This window comes from Haematobia irritans, chromosome 3 (assembly GCF_050003625.1).
Source record: "Haematobia irritans isolate KBUSLIRL chromosome 3, ASM5000362v1, whole genome shotgun sequence".
Taxonomy (NCBI): Eukaryota; Metazoa; Arthropoda; class Insecta; order Diptera; family Muscidae; genus Haematobia; species Haematobia irritans.
Window position 1 is genome coordinate 91,011,680 of NC_134399.1, and position 20,815 is coordinate 91,032,494.

Here is a 20,815-nt window from a genome sequence, read left to right on the forward strand (position 1 = left end):
AAAAAAATTGAAATTTTTATATGAAAAACTTCTTTTGCCCATATCTCCTTAAATATGCGTCCTAGAGCGAAAAGGACTTTAATTCGTGACCACCCCCAAAAAATTGAAAAATCCACCCAAAACCTACAAAAATTTAAATTTTTATATGAAAAACTTCTTTTGCCCATATCTCCTTAAATATGCGTTCTAGAGCGAAAAGGACTTTAATTCGTGACCACCCCCAAAAAATTGAAAAATCCACCCGAAACCTAAAAAAATTGAAATTTTTATATGAAAAACTTCTTTTGCCCATATCTCCTTAAATATGCGTCCTAGAGCGAAAAGGACTTTAATTCGTGACCACCCCCAAAAAATTGAAAAATCCACCCAAAACCTACAAAAATTGACATTTTTATATGAAAAACTTCTTTTGCCCATATCTCCTTAAATATGCGTCCTAGAGCGAAAAGGACTTTAATTCGTGACCACCCCCAAAAAATTGAAAAATCCACCCAAAACCTAAAAAAATTTAAATTTTTATATGAAAAACTTCTTTTGCCCATATCTCCTTAAATGTGCGTCCTAGAGCGAAAAGGACTTTAATTCGTGACCACCCCCAAAAAATTGAAAAATCCACCCAAAATCTACAAAAATTTTAATTTTTATATGAAAAACTTCTTTTGCCCATATCTCCTTAAATATGCGTCCTAGAGCGAAAAGGACTTTAATTCGTGACCACCCCCAAAAAATTGAAAAATCCACCCAAAACCTAAAAAAATTTAAATTTTTATATGAAAAACTTCTTTTGCCCATATCTCCTTAAATATGCGTCCTAGAGCGAAAAGGACTTTAATTCGTGACCACCCCCAAAAAATTGAAAAATCCACCCAAAACCTAAAAAAAATTGACATTTTTATATGAAAAACTTCTTTTGCCCATATCTCCTTAAATATGCGTTCTAGAGCGAAAAGGACTTTAATTCGTGACCACCCCCAAAAAAATTGAAAAATCCACCCAAAACCTAAAAAAATTGAAATTTTTATATGAAAAACTTCTTTTGCCCATATCTCCTTAAATATGCGTCCTAGAGCGAAAAGGACTTTAATTCGTGACCACCCCCAAAAAATTGAAAAATCCACCCAAAACCTAAAAAAATTGACATTTTTATATGAAAAACTTCTTTTGCCCATATCTCCTTAAATATGCGTTCTAGAGCGAAAAGGACTTTAATTCGTGACCACCCCCAAAAAATTGAAAAATCCACCCAAAACCTAAAAAAATTGACATTTTTATATGAAAAACTTCTTTTGCCCATATCTCCTTAAATATGCGTCCTAGAGCGAAAAGGACTTTAATTCGTGACCACCCCCAAAAAATTGAAAAATCCACCCAAAACCTAAAAAAATTGAAATTTTTATATGAAAAACTTCTTTTGCCCATATCTCCTTAAATATGCGTCCTAGAGCGAAAAGAACTTTAATTCGTGACCACCCCCAAAAAATTGAAAAATCCACCCAAAACCTACAAAAATTGAAATTGTTATATGAAAAACTTCTTTTGCCCATATCTCCTTAAATATGCGTCCTAGAGCGAAAAGGACTTTAATTCGTGCCCACCCCCAAAAAATTGAAAAATCCACCCAAAACCTAAAAAAATTTAAATTTTTATATGAAAAACTTCTTTTGCCCATATCTCCTTAAATATGCGTCCTAGAGCGAAAAGGACTTTAATTCGTGACCACCCCCAAAAAATTGAAAAATCCACCCAAAACCTAAAAAAATTGAAATTTTTATATGAAAAACTTCTTTTGCCCATATCTCCTTAAATATGCGTCCTAGAGCGAAAAGGACTTTAATTCGTGACCACCCCCAAAAAATTGAAAAATCCACCCAAAACCTAAAAAATTTAAATTTTCATATGAAAAACTTCTTTTGCCCATATCTCCTTAAATATGCGTCCTAGAGCGAAAAGGACTTTAATTTGTGACCACCCCCAAAAAATTGAAAAATCCACCCAAAACCTAAAAATTGACATTTTTATATGAAAAACTACTTTTGCCCATATCTCCTTAAATATGCGTCCTAGAGCGAAAAGGACTTTAATTCGTGACCACCCCCAAAAAATTGAAAAATCCACCCAAAACCTAAAAAAATTGACATTTTTATATGAAAAACTTCTTTTGCCCATATCTCCTTAAATATGCGTCCTAGAGCGAAAAGGACTTTAATTCGTGACCACCCCCAAAAAATTGAAAAATCCACCCAAAACCTAAAAAAATTTAAATTTTTATATGAAAAACTTCTTTTGCCCATATCTCCTTAAATATGCGTCCTAGAGCGAAAAGGACTTTAATTCGTGACCACCCCCAAACAATTGAAAAATCCACCCAAAACCTATAAAAATTGAAATTTTTATATGAAAAACTTCTTTTGCCCATATCTCCTTAAATATGCATCCTAGAGCGAAAAGGACTTTAATTCGTGACCACCCCCAAAAAATTGAAAAATCCACCCAAAACTTAAAAAATTGAAATTTTTATATGAAAAACTTCTTATGCCCATATCTCCTTAAATATGCGCCCTAGAGCGAAAAGGACTTTAATTCGTGACCACCCCCAAAAAATTGAAAAATCCACCCAAAACCTACAAAAATTGACATTTTTATATGAAAAACTTCTTTTGCCCATATCTCCTTAAATATGCGTCCTAGAGCGAAAAGGACTTTAATTCGTGACCACCCCCACAAAATTGAAAAATCCACCCAAACCTAAAAAAATTGAAATTTTTATATGAAAAACTTCTTTTGCCCATATCTCCTTAAATATGCGTCCTAGAGCGAAAAGGACTTTAATTCGTGACCACCCCCAAAAAATTGAAAAATCCACCCAAAACCTACAAAAATTGAAATTTTTATATGAAAAACTTCTTTTGCCCATATCTCCTTAAATATGCGTCCTAGAGCGAAAAGGACTTTAATTCGTGACCACCCCCAAAAAATTGAAAAATCCACCCAAAACCTACAAAAATTTAAATTTTTATATGAAAAACTTCTTTTGCCCATATCTCCTTAAATATGCGTCCTAGAGCGAAAAGGACTTTAATTCGTGACCACCCCCAAAAAATTGAAAAATCCACCCAAAACCTACAAAAATTGACATTTTTATATGAAAAACTTCTTTTGTCCATATCTCCTTAAATATGCGTCCTAGAGCGAAAAGGACTTTAATTCGTGACCACCACCAAAAAAATTGAAAAATCCACCCAAAACCTAAAAAAATTGAAATTTTTATATGAAAAACTTCTTTTGCCCATATCTCCTTAATATGCGTCCTAGAGCGAAAAGGACTTTAATTCGTGACCACCCCCAAAAAATTGAAAAATCCACCCAAAACCTCAAAAAATTTAAATTTTTTATATGAAAAACATCTTTTGCCCATATCTCCTTAAATATGCGTCCTAGAGCGAAAAGGACTTTAATTCGTGACCACCCCCAAAAAATTGAAAAATCCACCCAAAACCTAAAAAAATTGAAATTTTTATATGAAAAACTTCTTTTGCCCATATCTCCTTAAATATGCGTCCTAGAGCGAAAAGGACTTTAATTCGTGACCACCCCCAAAAAATTGAAAAATCCACCCAAAACCTACATAAATTGAAATTTTTATATGAAAAACTTCTTTTGCTCATATCTCCTTAAATATGCGTCCTAGAGCGAAAAGGACTTTAATTCGTGACCACCCCCAAAAAATTGAGAAATCCACCCAAAACCTAAAAAAATTTAAATTTTTATATGAAAAACTTATTTTGCCCATATCTCCTTAAATATGCGTCCTAGAGCGAAAAGGACTTTAATTCGTGACCACCCCCAAAAAATTGAAAAATCCACCCAAAACCTACAAAAATTTAAATTTTTATATGAAAAACTTCTTTTGCCCATATCTCCTTAAATATGCGTCCTAGAGCGAAAAGGACTTTAATTCGTGACCACCCCCAAAAAATTGAAAAATCCACCCAAAACCTACAAAAATTGACATTTTTATATGAAAAACTTCTTTTGCCCATATCTCCTTAAATATGCGTCCTAGAGCGAAAAGGACTTTAATTCGTGACCACCCCCAAAAAATTGAAAAATCCACCCAAAACCTAAAAAAATTGAAATTTTTATATGAAAAACTTCTTTTGCCCATATCTCCTTAATATGCGTCCTAGAGCGAAAAGGACTTTAATTCGTGACCACCCCCAAAAAATTGAAAAATCCACCCAAAACCTCAAAAAATTTAAATTTTTTATATGAAAAACTTCTTTTGCCCATATCTCCTTAAATATGCGTCCTAGAGCGAAAAGGACTTTAATTCGTGACCACACCCAAAAAATTGAAAAATCCACCCAAAACCTAAAAAAATTGAAATTTTTATATGAAAAACTTCTTTTGCCCATATCTCCTTAAATATGCGTCCTAGAGCGAAAAGGACTTTAATTCGTGACCACCCCCAAAAAATTGAAAAATCCACCCAAAACCTACATAAATTGAAATTTTTATATGAAAAACTTCTTTTGCCCATATCTCCTTAAATATGCGTCCTAGAGCGAAAAGGACTTTAATTCGTGACCACCCCCAAAAAATTGAAAAATCCACCCAAAACCTAAAAAAATTGAAATTTTTATATGAAAAACTTCTTTTGCCCATATCTCCTTAAATATGCGTCCTAGAGCGAAAAGGACTTTAATTCGTGACCACCCCCAAAAAATTGAAAAATCCACCCAAAACCTACAAAAATTTAAATTTTTATATGAAAAACTTCTTTTGCCCATATCTCCTTAAATATGCGTTCTAGAGCGAAAAGGACTTTAATTCGTGACCACCCCCAAAAAATTGAAAAATCCACCCGAAACCTAAAAAAATTGAAATTTTTATATGAAAAACTTCTTTTGCCCATATCTCCTTAAATATGCGTCCTAGAGCGAAAAGGACTTTAATTCGTGACCACCCCCAAAAAATTGAAAAATCCACCCAAAACCTAAAAAAATTGACATTTTTATATGAAAAACTTCTTTTGCCCATATCTCCTTAAATATGCGTCCTAGAGCGAAAAGGACTTTAATTCGTGACCACCCCCAAAAAATTGAAAAATCCACCCAAAACCTAAAAAAATTTAAATTTTTATATGAAAAACTTCTTTTGCCCATATCTCCTTAAATGTGCGTCCTAGAGCGAAAAGGACTTTAATTCGTGACCACCCCAAAAAATTGAAAAATCCACCCAAAACCTAAAAAAATTTAAATTTTTATATGAAAAACTTCTTTTGCCCATATCTCCTTAAATATGCGTCCTAGAGCGAAAAGGACTTTAATTCGTGACCACCCCCAAAAAATTGAAAAATCCACCCAAAACCTAAAAAAATTTAAATTTTTATATGAAAAACTTTTTTGCCCATATCTCCTTAAATATGCGTCCTAGAGCGAAAAGGACTTTAATTCGTGACCACCTCCAAAAAATTGAAAAATCCACCCAAAACCTAAAAAAATTGACATTTTTATATGAAAAACTTCTTTTGCCCATATCTCCTTAAATATGCGTTCTAGAGCGAAAAGGACTTTAATTCGTGACCACCCCCAAAAAATTGAAAAATCCACCCAAAACCTAAAAAAATTAAAATTTTTATATGAAAAACTTCTTTTGCCCATATCTCCTTAAATATGCGTCCTAGAGCGAAAAGGACTTTAATTCGTGACCACCCCCAAAAAATTGAAAAATCCACCCAAAACCTAAAAAAATTGACATTTTTATATGAAAAACTTCTTTTGCCCATATCTCCTTAAATATGCGTTCTAGAGCGAAAAGGACTTTAATTCGTGACCACCCCCAAAAAATTGAAAAATCCACCCAAAACCTAAAAAAATTGACATTTTTATATGAAAAACTTCTTTTGCCCATATCTCCTTAAATATGCGTCCTAGAGCGAAAAGGACTTTAATTCGTGACCACCCCCAAAAAATTGAAAAATCCACCCAAAACCTAAAAAAATTTAAATTTTTATATGAAAAACTTCTTTTGCCCATATCTCCTTAAATATGCGTCCTAGAGCGAAAAGAACTTTAATTCGTGACCACCCCCAAAAAATTGAAAAATCCACCCAAAACCTACAAAAATTGAAATTGTTATATGAAAAACTTCTTTTGCCCATATCTCCTTAAATATGCGTCCTAGAGCGAAAAGGACTTTAATTCGTGCCCACCCCCAAAAAATTGAAAAATCCACCCAAAACCTAAAAAAATTTAAATTTTTATATGAAAAACTTCTTTTGCCCATATCTCCTTAAATATGCGTCCTAGAGCGAAAAGGACTTTAATTCGTGACCACCCCCAAAAAATTGAAAAATCCACCCAAAACCTACAAAAATTGAAATTTTTATATGAAAAACTTCTTTTGCCCATATCTCCTTAAATATGCGTCCTAGAGCGAAAAGGACTTTAATTCGTGACCACCCCCAAAAAATTGAAAAATCCACCCAAAACCTAAAAAAATTTAAATTTTTATATGAAAAACTTCTTTTGCCCATATCTCCTTAAATATGCGTCCTAGAGCGAAAAGGACTTTAATTTGTAACCACCCCCAAAAAATTGAAAAATCCACCCAAAACCTAAAAAATTGACATTTTTATATGAAAAACTACTTTTGCCCATATCTCCTTAAATATGCGTCCTAGAGCGAAAAGGACTTTAATTCGTGACCACCCCCAAAAAATTGAAAAATCCACCCAAAACCTAAAAAAATTGACATTTTTATATGAAAAACTTCTTTTGCCCATATCTCCTTAAATATGCGTCCTAGAGCGAAAAGGACTTTAATTCGTGACCACCCCCAAAAAATTGAAAAATCCACCCAAAACCTAAAAAAATTGAAATTTTTATATGAAAAACTTCTTTTGCCCATATCTCCTTAAATATGCGTCCTAGAGCGAAAAGGACTTTAATTCGTGACCACCCCCAAACAATTGAAAAATCCACCCAAAACCTATAAAAATTGAAATTTTTATATGAAAAACTTCTTTTGCCCATATCTCCTTAAATATGCGTCCTAGAGCGAAAAGGACTTTAATTCGTGACCACCCCCAAAAAATTGAAAAATCCACCCAAAACCTAAAAAAATTTAAATTTTTATATGAAAAACTTCTTTTGCCCATATCTCCTTAAATATGCGTCCTAGAGCGAAAAGGACTTTAATTCGTGACCACCCCCAAAAAATTGAAAAATCCACCCAAAACCTACAAAAATTGACATTTTTATATGAAAAACTTCTTTTGCCCATATCTCCTTAAATATGCGTCCTAGAGCGAAAAGGACTTTAATTCGTGACCACCCCCACAAAATTGAAAAATCCACCCAAACCTAAAAAAATTGAAATTTTTATATGAAAAACTTCTTTTGCCCATATCTCCTTAAATATGCGTCCTAGAGCGAAAAGGACTTTAATTCGTGACCACCCCCAAAAAATTGAAAAATCCACCCAAAACCTACAAAAATTGAAATTTTTATATGAAAAACTTCTTTTGCCCATATCTCCTTAAATATGCGTCCTAGAGCGAAAAGGACTTTAATTCGTGACCACCCCCAAAAAATTGAAAAATCCACCCAAAACCTACAAAAATTTAAATTTTTATATGAAAAACTTCTTTTGCCCATATCTCCTTAAATATGCGTCCTAGAGCGAAAAGGACTTTAATTCGTGACCACCCCCAACAAATTGAAAAATCCACCCAAAACCTAAAAAAATTGACATTTTTATATGAAAAACTTCTTTTGCCCATATCTCCTTAAATATGCGTCCTAGAGCGAAAAGGACTTTAATTCGTGACCACCCCCAAAAAATTGAAAAATCCACCCAAAACCTAAAAAAATTGACATTTTTATATGAAAAACTTCTTTTGCCCATATCTCCTTAAATATGCGTCCTAGAGCGAAAAGGACTTTAATTCGTGACCACCCCCAAAAAATTGAAAAATCCACCCAAAACCTAAAAAAATTGAAATTTTTATATGAAAAACTTCTTTTGCCCATATCTCCTTAAATATGCGTCCTAGAGCGAAAAGGACTTTAATTCGTGACCACCCCCAAAAAATTGAAAAATCCACCCAAAACCTAAAAAAATTGACATTTTTATATGAAAAACTTCTTTTGCCCATATCTCCTTAAATATGCGTCCTAGAGCGAAAAGGACTTTAATTCGTGACCACCCCCAAAAAATTGAAAAATCCACCCAAAACCTAAAAAAATTTAAATTTTTATATGAAAAACTTCTTTTGCCCATATCTCCTTAAATATGCGTCCTAGAGCGAAAAGGACTTTAATTCGTGACCACCCCCAAAAAATTGAAAAATCCACCCAAAACCTAAAAAAATTGAAATTTTTATATGAAAAACTTCTTTTGCCCATATCTCCTTAAATATGCGTCCTAGAGCGAAAAGGACTTTAATTCGTGACCACCCCCAAAAAATTAAAAAATCCACCCAAAACCTAAAAAAATTGAAATTTTTATATGAAAAACTTCTTTTGCCCATATCTCCTTAAATATGCGTCCTAGAGCGAAAAGGACTTTAATTCGTGACCACCCCCAAAAAATTGAAAAATCCACCCAAAACCTAAAAAAATTGACATTTTTATATGAAAAACTTCTTTTGCCCATATCTCCTTAAATATGCGTCCTAGAGCGAAAAGGACTTTAATTCGTGACCACCCCCAAAAAATTGAAAAATCCACCCAAAACCTAAAAAAATTGACATTTTTATATGAAAAACTTCTTTTGCCCATATCTCCTTAAATATGCGTCCTAGAGCGAAAAGGACTTTAATTCGTGACCACCCCCAAAAAATTGAAAAATCCACCCAAAACCTAAAAAAATTGAAATTTTTATATGAAAAACTTCTTTTGCCCATATCTCCTTAAATATGCGTCCTAGAGCGAAAAGGACTTTAATTCGTGACCACCCCCAAAAAATTGAAAAATCCACCCAAAACCTAAAAAAATTGACATTTTTATATGAAAAACTTCTTTTGCCCATATCTCCTTAAATATGCGTCCTAGAGCGAAAAGGACTTTAATTCGTGACCACCCCCAAAAAATTGAAAAATCCACCCAAAACCTAAAAAAATTTAAATTTTTATATGAAAAACTTCTTTTGCCCATATCTCCTTAAATATGCGTCCTAGAGCGAAAAGGACTTTAATTCGTGACCACCCCCAAAAAATTGAAAAATCCACCCAAAACCTACATAAATTGAAAATCCACCCAAAACCTACAAAAATTTAAATTTTTATATGAAAAACTTCTTTTGCCCATATCTCCTTAAATATGCGTTCTAGAGCGAAAAGGACTTTAATTCGTGACCACCCCCAAAAAATTGAAAAATCCACCCGAAACCTAAAAAAATTGAAATTTTTATATGAAAAACTTCTTTTGCCCATATCTCCTTAAATATGCGTCCTAGAGCGAAAAGGACTTTAATTCGTGACCACCCCCAAAAAATTGAAAAATCCACCCAAAACCTACAAAAATTGACATTTTTATATGAAAAACTTCTTTTGCCCATATCTCCTTAAATATGCGTCCTAGAGCGAAAAGGACTTTAATTCGTGACCACCCCCAAAAAATTGAAAAATCCACCCAAAACCTAAAAAAATTTAAATTTTTATATGAAAAACTTCTTTTGCCCATATCTCCTTAAATATGCGTCCTAGAGCGAAAAGGACTTTAATTCGTGACCACCCCCAAAAAATTGAAAAATCCACCCAAAACCTAAAAAAATTTAAATTTTTATATGAAAAACTTCTTTTGCCCATATCTCCTTAAATATGCGTCCTAGAGCGAAAAGGACTTTAATTCGTGACCACCCCCAAAAAATTGAAAAATCCACCCAAAACCTAAAAAAATTGACATTTTTATATGAAAAACTTATTTTGCCCATATCTCCTTAAATATGCGTTCTAGAGCGAAAAGGACTTTAATTCGTGACCACCCCCAAAAAAATTGAAAAATCCACCCAAAACCTAAAAAAATTGAAATTTTTATATGAAAAACTTCTTTTGCCCATATCTCCTTAAATATGCGTCCTAGAGCGAAAAGGACTTTAATTCGTGACCACCCCCAAAAAATTGAAAAATCCACCCAAAACCTAAAAAAATTGAAATTTTTATATGAAAAACTTCTTTTGCCCATATCTCCTTAAATATGCGTCCTAGAGCGAAAAGGACTTTAATTCGTGACCACCCCCAAAAAATTGAAAAATCCACCCAAAACCTAAAAAAATTGACATTTTTATATGAAAAACTTCTTTTGCCCATATCTCCTTAAATATGCGTCCTAGAGCGAAAAGGACTTTAATTCGTGACCACCCCCAAAAAATTGAAAAATCCACCCAAAACCTAAAAAAATTTAAATTTTTATATGAAAAACTTCTTTTGCCCATATCTCCTTAAATATGCGTCCTAGAGCGAAAAGGACTTTAATTCGTGACCACCCCCAAAAAATTGAAAAATCCACCCAAAACCTACATAAATTGAAATTTTTATATGAAAAACTTCTTTTGCCCATATCTCCTTAAATATGCGTCCTAGAGCGAAAAGGACTTTAATTCGTGACCACCCCCAAAAAAATTGAAAAATCCACCCAAAACCTAAAAAAATTGAAATTTTTATATGAAAAACTTCTTTTGCCCATATCTCCTTAAATATGCGTCCTAGAGCGAAAAGGACTTTAATTCGTGACCACCCCCAAAAAATTGAAAAATCCACCCAAAACCTACAAAAATTTAAATTTTTATATGAAAAACTTCTTTTGCCCATATCTCCTTAAATATGCGTTCTAGAGCGAAAAGGACTTTAATTCGTGACCACCCCCAAAAAATTGAAAAATCCACCCGAAACCTAAAAAAATTGAAATTTTTATATGAAAAACTTCTTTTGCCCATATCTCCTTAAATATGCGTCCTAGAGCGAAAAGGACTTTAATTCGTGACCACCCCCAAAAAATTGAAAAATCCACCCAAAACCTACAAAAATTGACATTTTTATATGAAAAACTTCTTTTGCCCATATCTCCTTAAATATGCGTCCTAGAGCGAAAAGGACTTTAATTCGTGACCACCCCCAAAAAATTGAAAAATCCACCCAAAACCTAAAAAAATTTAAATTTTTATATGAAAAACTTCTTTTGCCCATATCTCCTTAAATGTGCGTCCTAGAGCGAAAAGGACTTTAATTCGTGACCACCCCCAAAAAATTGAAAAATCCACCCAAAACCTACAAAAATTTTAATTTTTATATGAAAAACTTCTTTTGCCCATATCTCCTTAAATATGCGTCCTAGAGCGAAAAGGACTTTAATTCGTGACCACCCCCAAAAAATTGAAAAATCCACCCAAAACCTAAAAAAATTTAAATTTTTATATGAAAAACTTCTTTTGCCCATATCTCCTTAAATATGCGTCCTAGAGCGAAAAGGACTTTAATTCGTGACCACCCCCAAAAAATTGAAAAATCCACCCAAAACCTAAAAAAATTGACATTTTTATATGAAAAACTTATTTTGCCCATATCTCCTTAAATATGCGTTCTAGAGCGAAAAGGACTTTAATTCGTGACCACCCCCAAAAAAATTGAAAAATCCACCCAAAACCTAAAAAAATTGAAATTTTTATATGAAAAACTTCTTTTGCCCATATCTCCTTAAATATGCGTCCTAGAGCGAAAAGGACTTTAATTCGTGACCACCCCCAAAAAATTGAAAAATCCACCCAAAACTTAAAAAAATTGACATTTTTATATGAAAAACTTCTTTTGCCCATATCTCCTTAAATATGCGTTCTAGAGCGAAAAGGACTTTAATTCGTGACCACCCCCAAAAAATTGAAAAATCCACCCAAAACCTAAAAAAATTGACATTTTTATATGAAAAACTTCTTTTGCCCATATCTCCTTAAATATGCGTCCTAGAGCGAAAAGGACTTTAATTCGTGACCACCCCCAAAAAATTGAAAAATCCACCCAAAACCTAAAAAAATTGAAATTTTTATATGAAAAACTTCTTTTGCCCATATCTCCTTAAATATGCGTCCTAGAGCGAAAAGGACTTTAATTCGTGACCACCCCCAAAAAATTGAAAAATCCACCCAAAACCTAAAAAAATTGAAATTGTTATATGAAAAACTTCTTTTGCCCATATCTCCTTAAATATGCGTCCTAGAGCGAAAAGGACTTTAATTCGTGCCCACCCCCAAAAAATTGAAAAATCCACCCAAAACCTAAAAAAATTGAAATTTTTATATGAAAAACTTCTTTTGCCCATATCTCCTTAAATATGCGTCCTAGAGCGAAAAGGACTTTAATTCGTGACCACCCCCAAAAAATTGAAAAATCCACCCAAAACCTAAAAAAATTGAAATTTTTATATGAAAAACTTCTTTTGCCCATATCTCCTTAAATATGCGTCCTAGAGCGAAAAGGACTTTAATTCGTGACCACCCCCAAAAAATTGAAAAATCCACCCAAAACCTAAAAAAATTTAAATTTTTATATGAAAAACTTCTTTTGCCCATATCTCCTTAAATATGCGTCCTAGAGCGAAAAGGACTTTAATTTGTGACCACCCCCAAAAAATTGAAAAATCCATGCAAAACCTAAAAAATTGACATTTTTATATGAAAAACTACTTTTGCCCATATCTCCTTAAATATGCGTCCTAGAGCGAAAAGGACTTTAATTCGTGACCACCCCCAAAAAATTGAAAAATCCACCCAAAACCTAAAAAAATTGACATTTTTATATGAAAAACTTCTTTTGCCCATATCTCCTTAAATATGCGTCCTAGAGCGAAAAGGACTTTAATTCGTGACCACCCCCAAAAAATTGAAAAATCCACCCAAAACCTAAAAAAATTGAAATTTTTATATGAAAAACTTCTTTTGCCCATATCTCCTTAAATATGCGTCCTAGAGCGAAAAGGACTTTAATTCGTGACCACCCCCAAACAATTGAAAAATCCACCCAAAACCTATAAAAATTGAAATTTTTATATGAAAAACTTCTTTTGCCCATATCTCCTTAAATATGCATCCTAGAGCGAAAAGGACTTTAATTCGTGACCACCCCCAAAAAATTGAAAAATCCACCCAAAACCTAAAAAAATTTAAATTTTTATATGAAAAACTTCTTTTGCCCATATCTCCTTAAATATGCGTCCTAGAGCGAAAAGGACTTTAATTCGTGACCACCCCCAAAAAATTGAAAAATCCACCCAAAACCTACAAAAATTGACATTTTTATATGAAAAACTTCTTTTGCCCATATCTCCTTAAATATGCGTCCTAGAGCGAAAAGGACTTTAATTCGTGACCACCCCCACAAAATTGAAAAATCCACCCAAACCTAAAAAAATTGAAATTTTTATATGAAAAACTTCTTTTGCCCATATCTCCTTAAATATGCGTCCTAGAGCGAAAAGGACTTTAATTCGTGACCACCCCCAAAAAATTGAAAAATCCACCCAAAACCTACAAAAATTGAAATTTTTATATGAAAAACTTCTTTTGCCCATATCTCCTTAAATATGCGTCCTAGAGCGAAAAGGACTTTAATTCGTGACCACCCCCAAAAAATTGAAAAATCCACCCAAAACCTACAAAAATTGAAATTTTTATATGAAAAACTTCTTTTGCCCATATCTCCTTAAATATGCGTCCTAGAGCGAAAAGGACTTTAATTCGTGACCACCCCCAAAAAATTGAAAAATCCACCCAAAACCTAAAAAAATTGACATTTTTATATGAAAAACTTCTTTTGCCCATATCTCCTTAAATATGCGTCCTAGAGCGAAAAGGACTTGAATTCGTGACCACCCCCAAAAAATTGAAAAATCCACCCAAAACCTAAAAAAATTGAAATTTTTATATGAAAAACTTCTTTTGCCCATATCTCCTTAAATATGCGTCCTAGAGCGAAAAGGACTTTAATTCGTGACCACCCCCAAAAAATTGCAAAATCCACCCAAAACCTAAAAAAATTGACATTTTTATATGAAAAACTTCTTTTGCCCATATCTCCTTAAATATGCGTCCTAGAGCGAAAAGGACTTTAATTCGTGACCACCCCCAAAAAATTGAGAAATCCACCCAAAACCTAAAAAAATTTAAATTTTTATATGAAAAACTTCTTTTGCCCATATCTCCTTAAATATGCGTCCTAGAGCGAAAAGGACTTTAATTCGTGACCACCCCCAAAAAATTGAAAAATCCACCCAAAACCTACAAAAATTTAAATTTTTATATGAAAAACTTCTTTTGCCCATATCTCCTTAAATATGCGTCCTAGAGCGAAAAGGACTTTAATTCGTGACCACCCCCAAAAAATTGAAAAATCCACCCAAAACCTACAAAAATTGACATTTTTATATGAAAAACTTCTTTTGCCCATATCTCCTTAAATATGCGTTCTAGAGCGAAAAGGACTTTAATTCGTGACCACCCCCAAAAAATTGAAAAATCCACCCAAAACCTAAAAAAATTGAAATTTTTATATGAAAAACTTCTTTTGCCCATATCTCCTTAAATATGCGTCCTAGAGCGAAAAGGACTTTAATTCGTGACCACCCCCAAAAAATTGAAAAATCCACCCCAAACCTAAAAAAATTGACATTTTTATATGAAAAACTTCTTTTGCCGATATCTCCTTAAATATGCGTTCTAGAGCGAAAAGGACTTTAATTCGTGACCACCCCCAAAAAATTGAAAAATCCACCCAAAACCTAAAAAAATTGACATTTTTATATGAAAAACTTCTTTTGCCCATATCTCCTTAAATATGCGTCCTAGAGCGAAAAGGACTTTAATTCGTGACCACCCCCAAAAAATTGAAAAATCCACCCAAAACCTAAAAAAATTAACATTTTTATATGAAAAACTTCTTTTGCCCATATCTCCTTAAATATGCGTCCTAGAGCGAAAAGAACTTTAATTCGTGACCACCCCCAAAAAATTGAAAAATCCACCCAAAACCTACAAAAATTGAAATTGTTATATGAAAAACTTCTTTTGCCCATATCTCCTTAAATATGCGTCCTAGAGCGAAAAGGACTTTAATTCGTGCCCACCCCCAAAAAATTGAAAAATCCACCCAAAACCTAAAAAAATTTAAATTTTTATATGAAAAACTTCTTTTGCCCATATCTCCTTAAATATGCGTCCTAGAGCGAAAAGGACTTTAATTCGTGACCACCCCCAAAAAATTGAAAAATCCACCCAAAACCTAAAAAAATTGAAATTTTTATATGAAAAACTTCTTTTGCCCATATCTCCTTAAATATGCGTCCTAGAGCGAAAAGGACTTTAATTCGTGACCACCCCCAAAAAATTGAAAAATCCACCCAAAACCTAAAAAAATTGAAATTTTTATATGAAAAACTTCTTTTGCCCATATCTCCTTAAATATGCGTCCTAGAGCGAAAAGGACTTTAATTTGTGACCACCCCCAAAAAATTGAAAAATCCACCCAAAACCTAAAAAATTGACATTTTTATATGAAAAACTACTTTTGCCCATATCTCCTTAAATATGCGTCCTAGAGCGAAAAGGACTTTAATTCGTGACCACCCCCAAAAAATTGAAAAATCCACCCAAAACCTAAAAAAATTGACATTTTTATATGAAAAACTTCTTTTGCCCATATCTCCTTAAATATGCGTCCTAGAGCGAAAAGGACTTTAATTCGTGACCACCCCCAAAAAATTGAAAAATCCACCCAAAACCTAAAAAAATTGAAATTTTTATATGAAAAACTTCTTTTGCCCATATCTCCTTAAATATGCGTCCTAGAGCGAAAAGGACTTTAATTCGTGACCACCCCCAAACAATTGAAAAATCCACCCAAAACCTATAAAAATTGAAATTTTTATATGAAAAACTTCTTTTGCCCATATCTCCTTAAATATGCGTCCTAGAGCGAAAAGGACTTTAATTCGTGACCACCCCCAAAAAATTGAAAAATCCACCCAAAACCTAAAAAAATTTAAATTTTTATATGAAAAACTTCTTTGCCCATATCTCCTTAAATATGCGTCCTAGAGCGAAAAGGACTTTAATTCGTGACCACCCCCAAAAAATTGAAAAATCCACCCAAAACCTACAAAAATTGACATTTTTATATGAAAAACTTCTTTTGCCCATATCTCCTTAAATATGCGTTCTAGAGCGAAAAGGACTTTAATTCGTGACCACCCCCACAAAATTGAAAAATCCACCCAAACCTAAAAAAATTGAAATTTTTATATGAAAAACTTCTTTTGCCCATATCTCCTTAAATATGCGTCCTAGAGCGAAAAGGACTTTAATTCGTGACCACCCCCAAAAAATTGAAAAATCCACCCAAAACCTACAAAAATTGAAATTTTTATATGAAAAACTTCTTTTGCCCATATCTCCTTAAATATGCGTCCTAGAGCGAAAAGGACTTTAATTCGTGACCACCCCCAAAAAATTGAAAAATCCACCCAAAACCTACAAAAATTGAAATTTTTATATGAAAAACTTCTTTTGCCCATATCTCCTTAAATATGCGTCCTAGAGCGAAAAGGACTTTAATTCGTGACCACCCCCAAAAAATTGAAAAATCCACCCAAAACCTAAAAAAATTGACATTTTTATATGAAAAACTTCTTTTGCCCATATCTCCTTAAATATGCGTCCTAGAGCGAAAAGGACTTTAATTCGTGACCACCCCCAAAAAATTGAAAAATCCACCCAAAACCTAAAAAAATTGAAATTTTTATATGAAAAACTTCTTTTGCCCATATCTCCTTAAATATGCGTCCTAGAGCGAAAAGGACTTTAATTCGTGACCACCCCCAAAAAATTGAAAAATCCACCCAAAACCTAAAAAAATTGACATTTTTATATGAAAAACTTCTTTTGCCCATATCTCCTTAAATATGCGTCCTAGAGCGAAAAGGACTTTAATTCGTGACCACCCCCAAAAAATTGATAAATCCACCCAAAACCTAAAAAAATTTAAATTTTTATATGAAAAACTTCTTTTGCCCATATCTCCTTAAATATGCGTCCTAGAGCGAAAAGGACTTTAATTCGTGACCACCCCCAAAAAATTGAAAAATCCACCCAAAACCTACAAAAATTTAAATTTTTATATGAAAAACTTCTTTTGCCCATATCTCCTTAAATATGCGTCCTAGAGCGAAAAGGACTTTAATTCGTGACCACCCCCAAAAAATTGAAAAATCCACCCAAAACCTACAAAAATTGACATTTTTATATGAAAAACTTCTTTTGCCCATATCTCCTTAAATATGCGTCCTAGAGCGAAAAGGACTTTAATTCGTGACCACCCCCAAAAAATTGAAAAATCCACCCAAAACCTACAAAAATTGAAATTTTTATATGAAAAACTTCTTTTGCCCATATCTCCTTTCTTGGAAGTAAATTCCTTATATTTGTTTTTTAAGCGGAACACACAAAGATATTCAATTTTATATCAAAATTTATTATAGAGAAAAACTAAAAACTAGTTGACAAATTAGAAATCAGAAAAAGACTACTACAATCAGGAAAAAATATTATTTGACATATTCAAATTGCAATACAAATATTTTCAAAAAGAATATGTATGTTGAAATAAACTAAGGCAAAGTATTTTAATACAAAGTGTTTTCCCAACACTCCACCACAACATGCATATTCTGGACATTTTAGAATTACTTTAAATTGATAGAATTCACAAATTTTTGATGTTTAGACTTCGCTAAGTTCTTCGTAAATATGTCGGCTACCATTTCTTCCGTTGGACAATAAACCAATTTTATTGTATTTGATTTAATCAGATCTCTGATATGATGATATTTAACATCCACATGCTTTGTCCTTTTATGGTGTACAGGGTTAGATGCCAATTGCAAAGCTCCTTGGTTATCCACGTTGATTGTAACGCACTCTTCTTTCAAAAAACCAAGTTCACGTAATAATCGGCTTAAATATACTCCTTCCTTTGATGCATTAGAAGTTGATACATACTCCGCTTCCGTACTACTTAAGGCGACCATATCTTGTTTCTTGGATTCCCAGGAAATAACACAATTTCCAATAAAAAATACTGATCCAGAAAATGACTTTCTATCTGTAGTGCATCCTCCCCAATCAGCATCGGCATAACCAATGAGTTTTCCATTTCCACAAGTAAAATGCAATTTCATATTTTTAGTTCCTTTTAAATATCTCAGAATTTGTTTTGCTGCTGTTAAATGTTCCACGTGCGGGTCTTTGTTTCTTTGAGAAAGCTTGGTAACTGAATGGAGTATATCAGGGCGCGTTGTCAGGGCTACGTATAGCAAGGACCCGATCAATGATTGGTATTCGGTGGGATCTGTTTTTCTGCAGTCGTTTTCACATTTAACTTGAAAACCAGGAGTTAAAGGTACCGCAGCAGGCTTACAGTTTTCCATACCGTATTCGTTTAAAATTTCATTTATAAGGGTAACTTGACTTATTTCAATATCGCCGGTTTTTCCATCCCTATATACTTCCAATCCCAGGAAATGCTCTAATAATCCCTTATCAGTAACTTCAAATGTCTTTGCAATTTCCTCCTTCAATTTCAAAATTTCTGTTTCACTTTCACATCCAATAATTAAGTCATCCACGTAGACGGCTATTAACATTAAATAACCATTTCGATTTCTCTTGTACAAACAAGGCTCATTGTCACATCTTTGAAATCCAATCTTGCACAAAAAATCATTTAACGTTGAGTTCCATTCCCGACCCGCTTGTTTAAGGCCATAAATGGATTTGTTTAAACGCAGGACTTTATTTTTGTTCTTTTCATCCGCAAATCCTTCTGGTTGACGCATATAGATTTCTTCATTCAATTTCCCATTTAAATATGCTGTGACTACGTCTAGCTGATGCAAGTGCATTTTGTGTTCTACGGCTAATGAAAGTAACAAACGAATAGTAGAATATCTTACTACAGGTGAAAATGTTTCGTTGTAATCTATGCCGAATCTCTGGCTACAACCTTTGGCGACCAGCCTTGCTTTATAGCGCTCCACCTGTCCGTTCTTATTCTTCTTTGTTGAAAAAACCCACTTGCAATTTATAGGCTTACACCCACGAGGAAGATCCATCATTGTCCACGTATTCTTGTGATCATGAGACAGCATCTCATTTTCCATGGCTTGTTTCCATTCTTTACATAATTTACTGGATAATGCTTCTTTACACGTTTTAGGTATAATATCCTCCACCACATTATTCAGTAAGTTATATTTCTTTCGCGGACGACCAGGCTTACCTGTTCTAATAATTTTTGGTCTACCTCGACCTTTTCGTATAGCTGCAGGTTCAGGGACTTCTTGCTCATCTTGAGAAATATGTTCATGAAATTCTTCGGTATCTTGATAGTTTTCATCTGAAATCGATTCTTCCCCATTGTTTTCTTCGTTCATTTCACATATATCTGTCCCGTCCACAGGTTGTTGTGTTTCAAAATTTTCCGGTGGTAAGTAAAAATACATTTCTGGCATTTCCTTTGCAGAATTGTTCGATGTCTTATTTTCATCAAATATTACATCCCGTCTTTCCACAACTTGTTTAGACTTATGGTCGTAGAGCCTATAAGCTTTTGATACTTGTGAATATCCTACCATGACCATTCGCTCACCTTTTGCTTCGAATTTGCCAGCTGCCTTTTTGTTCAGCACAACAGCTAGAGAACCAAAAACTCGCAAATGGTTCACATTTGGTTTCCGACCGGACCATACTTCCATAGGAGTAGTGTTTTCCAAACTTTTTGATGGACATCTATTTCTTAAATGTGCTGCAGTTGCCACCGCTTCGGCCCACAAACTTTGATCTAGTCCAGATTCAATAAGCAAGCAACGCCCCATTTCAACTAATGTGCGATTAGCTCTCTCTGCTATACCATTTTGTTGTGGTGTGTAGGGAACTGTTAATTGCCTTTTGATACCATTATCTTCAAGGTATTTATTGAAGTCATTACTAAGGTATTCCCCGCCATTATCGCTTCTTAAAGCTTTTATTTTGCATCCTGTTTGCAACTCCACCATGGACTTGAAAGCTTTAAACTTTTCAAAAACTTCGGACTTCTTCTTGATAAAATATATAAAAATCCTTCGGGATTTATCGTCAATGAATGTGACGAAGTACTTTAATCCACCTACTGAATCAACTTTCATTGGACCACATACGTCCGAATGAATTACTTCGAGCAAGTCCTTTGATTTACTTTCCGATTGTTTGGGAAACGATGCAACATGTATTTTTCCTCGCATACACACATCACATTTATCGCTAGTGTGGGAATCGAATTTCATTCCATTTACCAAATTCTTAGAGCTTAACTCTTTCAAGCTTTGATAATTGAGATGGCCAAATCTTCTATGCCAAAGATTATCGGAATTATTTATGGAAAAAAGTTGGTTACTTACGGGTTGAGCATTAAAAACGAACAAATCATTTTCCCTGACAGCTCTGAAAATCATACGGCCCTCATCAGTAATTATAGCACCATCTTTATGGAATTTCACCGAACATCCATTTTCCACCATCTTATTAACAGAAATGAAGTTTCCATTTAAATCAGGACAATAAATAACGTTCTTCAGATTAATGTTCGATCCATTTACTCTCAATTTGACATAACCTTTCCCTTCGGCTTTTATGACTTTCTTATCTGCCAACATTATGGTTTCATCTGATTCCTCAAGTCTTGTAAAATAGTTTCTGTGGGAGCACATATGGCTTGTTGCTCCACTGTCAACAC